Source organism: Gordionus sp. m RMFG-2023, unplaced genomic scaffold, assembly GCF_954871325.1.
Source record: "Gordionus sp. m RMFG-2023 unplaced genomic scaffold, tfGorSpeb1-WG-v2 contig_94, whole genome shotgun sequence".
Taxonomy (NCBI): domain Eukaryota; kingdom Metazoa; phylum Nematomorpha; class Gordioida; order Chordodea; family Parachordodidae; genus Gordionus; species Gordionus sp. m RMFG-2023.
Genome location: NW_027051188.1, coordinates 65836 through 73150, shown reverse-complemented (window position 1 = coordinate 73150; position 7315 = coordinate 65836).

Here is a 7315-nt window from a genome sequence, read left to right as displayed (position 1 = left end):
AAAAATTTGTTTTATGAACCGGAAACGTAAAAAAATACATCTAAGCGGTTTTGGATAGGAAACTAAATTCTGAGTTCAATGATATAATAATATTCAAAATTACGTTTAAGATGTTAACCTTTCCCTTCTAAAATGCTTTCACGACAATTTATTTTTTGAATGGGAAACGTAAAAAAATGCATCTAAGTGGTTTTGGATAGGAAACTAAATTCTGAGTTCAATGATATAATAATATTCAAAATTACGATTAAGATGTTAACCTTTCCTATCTAAAATGCTTTCACGACAAAAAATTTGTTTTATGAACCGGAAACGTAAAAAAATACATCTAAGCGGTTTTGGATAGGAAACTAAATTCTGAGTTCAATGATATAATAATATTCAAAATTACGTTTAAGATGTTAACCTTTCCCTTCTAAAATGCTTTCACGACAATTTATTTTTTGAATGGGAAACGTAAAAAAATACATCTAAGTGGTTTTGGATAGGAAACTAAATTCTGAGTTCAATGATATAATAATATTCAAAATTACGTTTAAGATGTTAACCTTTCCTATCTAAAATGCTTTCACGACAATTTATTTTTTGAATGGGAAACGTAAAAAAATACATTTAAGCGGTTTTGGATAGGAAACTAAATTCTGAGTTCAATGATATAATAATATTCAAAATTACGTTTAAGATGTTAACCTTTCCCTTCTAAAATGCTTTCACGACAATTTATTTTTTGAATGGGAAACGTAAAAAAATACATCTAAGTGGTTTTGGATAGGAAACTAAATTCTGAGTTCAATGATATAATAATATTCAAAATTACGATTAAGATGTTAACCTTTCCTATCTAAAATGTTTTCACGACAAAAAATTTGTTTTATGAACCGGAAACGTAAAAAAATACATCTAAGTGGTTTTGGATAGGAAACTAAATTCTGAGTTCAATGATATAATAATATTCAAAATTACGTTTAAGATGTTAACCTTTCCTAAATGCTTTCACGACAAAAAATTTTTTTTTACACCGGAAACGTAAAAAAATACATCTAAGCGGTTTTGGATAGGAAACTAAATTCTGAGTTCAATGATATAATAATATTCAAAATTACGTTTAAGATGTTAACCTTTCCTATCTAAAATGCTTTCACGACAATTTATTTTTTGAATGGGAAACGTAAAAAAATACATTTAAGCGGTTTTGGATAGGAAACTAAATTCTGAGTTCAATGATATAATAATATTCAAAATTACGTTTAAGATGTTAACCTTTCCCTTCTAAAATGCTTTCACGACAATTTATTTTTTGAATGGGAAACGTAAAAAAATACATTTAAGCGGTTTTGGATAGGAAACTAAATTCTGAGTTCAATGATATAATAATATTCAAAATTACGTTTAAGATGTTAACCTCTCCTATCTAAAATGCTTTCACGACAATTTATTTTTTGAATGGGAAACGTAAAAAAATACATCTAAGTGGTTTTGGATAGGAAACTAAATTCTGAGTTCAATGATATAATAATATTCAAAATTACGATTAAGATGTTAACCTCTCCTATCTAAAATGCTTTCACGACAAAAAATTTGTTTTATTAACCGGAAACGTAAAAAAATACATCTAAGTGGTTTTGGATAGGAAACTAAATTCTGAGTTCAATGATATAATAATATTCAAAATTACGTTTAAGATGTTAACCTTTCCTATCTAAAATGCTTTCACGACAAAAAATTTGTTTTATGAACCGGAAACGTAAAAAAATACATCTAAGCGGTTTTGGATAGGAAACTAAATTCTGAGTTCAATGATATAATAATATTCAAAATTACGTTTAAGATGTTAACCTTTCCCTTCTAAAATGCTTTCACGACAATTTATTTTTTGAATGGGAAAAAAATACATCTAAGTGGTTTTGGATAGGAAACTAAATTCTGAGTTCAATGATATAATAATATTCAAAATTACGTTTAAGATGTTAACCTCTCCTATCTAAAATGCTTTCACGACAATTTATTTTTTGAACGGGAAACGTAAAAAAATACATCTAAGCGGTTTTGGATAGGAAACTAAATTCTGAGTTCAATGATATAATAATATTCAAAATTACGTTTAAGATGTTAACCTTTCCTAAATGCTTTCACGACAAAAAATTTTTTTTTACACCGGAAACGTAAAAAAATACATCTAAGCGGTTTTGGATAGGAAACTAAATTCTGAGTTCAATGATATAATAATATTCAAAATTACGTTTAAGATGTTAACCTTTCCTATCTAAAATGCTTTCACGACAATTTATTTTTTGAATGGGAAACGTAAAAAAATACATTTAAGCGGTTTTGGATAGGAAACTAAATTCTGAGTTCAATGATATAATAATATTCAAAATTACGTTTAAGATGTTAACCTCTCCTATCTAAAATGCTTTCACGACAATTTATTTTTTGAATGGGAAACGTAAAAAAATACATCTAAGTGGTTTTGGATAGGAAACTAAATTCTGAGTTCAATGATATAATAATATTCAAAATTACGTTTAAGATGTTAACCTCTCCTATCTAAAATGCTTTCACGACAATTTATTTTTTGAATGGGAAACGTAAAAAAATACATTTAAGCGGTTTTGGATAGGAAACTAAATTCTGAGTTCAATGATATAATAATATTCAAAATTACGTTTAAGATGTTAACCTCTCCTATCTAAAATGCTTTCACGACAATTTATTTTTTGAATGGGAAACGTAAAAAAATACATCTAAGTGGTTTTGGATAGGAAACTAAATTCTGAGTTCAATGATATAATAATATTCAAAATTACGTTTAAGATGTTAACCTCTCCTATCTAAAATGCTTTCACGACAATTTATTTTTTGAATGGGAAACGTAAAAAAATACATCTAAGTGGTTTTGGATAGGAAACTAAATTCTGAGTTCAATGATATAATAATATTCAAAATTACGTTTAAGATGTTAACCTTTCCCTTCTAAAATGCTTTCACGACAATTTATTTTTTGAATGGAAACGTAAAAAAATACATTTAAGCGGTTTTGGATAGATATCTAAATTCTGAGTTCAATGATATAATAATATTCAAAATTACGTTTAAGATGTTAACCTCTCCTATCTAAAATGCTTTCACGACAATTTATTTTTTGAATGGGAAACGTAAAAAAATACATCTAAGTGGTTTTGGATAGGAAACTAAATTCTGAGTTCAATGATATAATAATATTCAAAATTACGTTTAAGATGTTAACCTCTCCTATCTAAAATGCTTTCACGACAATTTATTTTTTGAATGGGAAACGTAAAAAAATACATCTAAGTGGTTTTGGATAGGAAACTAAATTCTGAGTTCAATGATATAATAATATTCAAAATTACGTTTAAGATGTTAACCTCTCCTATCTATAAAGCTTTCACGACAATTTATTTTTTGAACTGGAAACGTAAAAAAATACATCTAAGCGGTTTTGGATAGATATCTAAATTCTGAGTTCAATGATATAATAATATTCAAAATTACGTTTAAGATATTAACCTCTCCTATCTAAAATGCTTTCACGACAATTTATTTTTTGAACGGGAAACGTAAAAAAATACATTTAAGCGGTTTTGGATAGGAAACTAAATTCTGAGTTCAATGATATAATAATATTCAAAATTACGTTTAAGATGTTAGCCTTTCCCTTCTAAAATGCTGACGCGACAAAACAATTATTTTATGAACCGGAAACGTAAAAAAATACATCTAAGCGGTTTTGGATAGAAAACTAAATTCTGAGTTCAATGATATAATAATATTTAAAATTACATTTAAGATGTTAGCCTTTCCGATCTAAAATGCTTTCGCGACAAAAAATTTGTTTTATGAACCGGAAACGTAAAAAAATACATCTAAGCGGTTTTGGATAGAAACTAAATTCTGAGTTCAATGATATAATAATATTCAAAATTACGTTTAAGATGTTAGCCTTTCCCTTCTAAAATGCTTTCACGACAATTTATTTTTTGAATGGGAAACGTAAAAAAATACATCTAAGCGGTTTTGGATAGGAAACTAAATTCTGAGTTCAATGATATAATAATATTCAAAATTACGTTTAAGATGTTAACCTTTCCTATCTAAAATGCTTTCACGACAAAAAATTTGTTTTATGAACCGGAAACGTAAAAAAATACATCTAAGCGGTTTTGGATAGGAAACTAAATTCTGAGTTCAATGATATAATAATATTCAAAATTACGTTTAAGATGTTAACCTTTCCCTTCTAAAATGCTTTCACGACAATTTATTTTTTGAATGGGAAACGTAAAAAAATACATCTAAGCGGTTTTGGATAGGAAACTAAATTCTGAGTTCAATGATATAATAATATTCAAAATTACGTTTAAGATGTTAACCTTTCCCTTCTAAAATGCTTTCACGACAATTTATTTTTTGAATGGGAAACGTAAAAAAATGCATCTAAGTGGTTTTGGATAGGAAACTAAATTCTGAGTTCAATGATATAATAATATTCAAAATTACGTTTAAGATGTTAACCTTTCCTATCTAAAATGCTTTCACGACAAAAAATTTGTTTTATGAACCGGAAACGTAAAAAAATACATCTAAGCGGTTTTGGATAGGAAACTAAATTCTGAGTTCAATGATATAATAATATTCAAAATTACGTTTAAGATGTTAACCTTTCCTAAATGCTTTCACGACAAAAAATTTTTTTTTACACCGGAAACGTAAAAAAATACATCTAAGCGGTTTTGGATAGGAAACTAAATTCTGAGTTCAATGATATAATAATATTCAAAATTACGTTTAAGATGTTAACCTTTCCCTTCTAAAATGCTTTCACGACAATTTATTTTTTGAATGGGAAACGTAAAAAAATACATTTAAGCGGTTTTGGATAGGAAACTAAATTCTGAGTTCAATGATATAATAATATTCAAAATTACGTTTAAGATGTTAACCTCTCCTATCTAAAATGCTTTCACGACAATTTATTTTTTGAATGGGAAACGTAAAAAAATACATCTAAGTGGTTTTGGATAGGAAACTAAATTCTGAGTTCAATGATATAATAATATTCAAAATTACGTTTAAGATGTTAGCCTTTCCCTTCTAAAATGCTTTCACAACAATTTATTTTTTGAATGGGAAACGTAAAAAAATACATCTAAGTGGTTTTGGATAGGAAACTAAATTCTGAGTTCAATGATATAATAATATTCAAAATTACGTTTAAGATGTTAACCTCTCCTATCTAAAATGCTTTCACGACAATTTATTTTTTGAACGGGAAACGTAAAAAAATACATCTAAGCGGTTTTGGATAGAAAACTAAATTCTGAGTTCAATGATATAATAATATTCAAAATTACGTTTAAGATGTTAACCTTTATCTTCTAAAATGTTTTCACGACAATTTATTTTTTGAATGGGAAACGTAAAAAAATACATCTAAGTGGTTTTGGATAGGAAACTAAATTCTGAGTTCAATGATATAATAATATTCAAAATTACGTTTAAGATGTTAACCTCTCCTATCTAAAATGCTTTCACGACAATTTATTTTTTGAACGGGAAACGTAAAAAAATACATCTAAGCGGTTTTGGATAGATATCTAAAATCTGAGTTCAATGATATAATAATATTCAAAATTACGTTTAAGATATTAACCTCTCCTATCTAAAATGCTTTCACGACAATTTATTTTTTGAACGGGAAACGTAAAAAAATACATTTAAGCGGTTTTGGATAGGAAACTAAATTCTGAGTTCAATGATATAATAATAATCAAAATTACGTTTAAGATGTTAGCCTTTCCCTTCTAAAATGCTGACGCGACAAAACAATTATTTTATGAACCGGAAAGGTAAAAAAATACATCTAAGCGGTTTTGGATAGAAAACTAAATTCTGAGTTCAATGATATAATAATATTCAAAATTACGATTAAGATGTTAACCTTTCCTAAATGCTTTCACGACAAAAAATTTTTTTTTACACCGGAAACGTAAAAAAATACATCTAAGCGGTTTTGGATAGAAAACTAAATTCTGAGTTCAATGATATAATAATATTCAAAATTACGTTTAAGATGTTAACCTTTCCTATCTAAAATGCTTTCACGACAATTTATTTTTTGAACGGGAAACGTAAAAAAATACATTTAAGCGGTTTTGGATAGGAAACTAAATTCTGAGTTCAATGATATAATAATATTCAAAATTACGTTTAAGATGTTAACCTCTCCTATCTAAAATGCTTTCACGACAATTTATTTTTTGAATGGGAAACGTAAAAAAATACATCTAAGTGGTTTTGGATAGGAAACTAAATTCTGAGTTCAATGATATAATAATATTCAAAATTACGATTAAGATGTTAACCTTTCCTATCTAAAATGCTTTCACGACAAAAAATTTGTTTTATGAACCGGAAACGTAAAAAAATACATCTAAGCGGTTTTGGATAGGAAACTAAATTCTGAGTTCAATGATATAATAATATTCAAAATTACGTTTAAGATGTTAACCTTTCCTAAATGCTTTCACGACAAAAAATTTTTTTTTACACCGGAAACGTAAAAAAATACATCTAAGCGGTTTTGGATAGGAAACTAAATTCTGAGTTCAATGATATAATAATATTCAAAATTACGTTTAAGATGTTAACCTTTCCCTTCTAAAATGCTTTCACGACAATTTATTTTTTGAATGGGAAACGTAAAAAAATACATTTAAGCGGTTTTGGATAGGAAACTAAATTCTGAGTTCAATGATATAATAATATTCAAAATTACGTTTAAGATGTTAACCTCTCCTATCTAAAATGCTTTCACGACAATTTATTTTTTGAATGGGAAACGTAAAAAAATACATCTAAGTGGTTTTGGATAGGAAACTAAATTCTGAGTTCAATGATATAATAATATTCAAAATTACGTTTAAGATGTTAACCTCTCCTATCTAAAATGCTTTCACGACAATTTATTTTTTGAACGGGAAACGTAAAAAAATACATCTAAGCGGTTTTGGATAGAAAACTAAATTCTGAGTTCAATGATATAATAATATTCAAAATTACGTTTAAGATGTTAACCTCTCCTATCTATAAAGCTTTCACGACAATTTATTTTTTGAACTGGAAACGTAAAAAAATACATCTAAGCGGTTTTGGATAGATATCTAAATTCTGAGTTCAATGATATAATAATATTCAAAATTACGTTTAAGATATTAACCTCTCCTATCTAAAATGCTTTCACGACAATTTATTTTTTGAACGGGAAACGTAAAAAAATACATTTAAGCGGTTT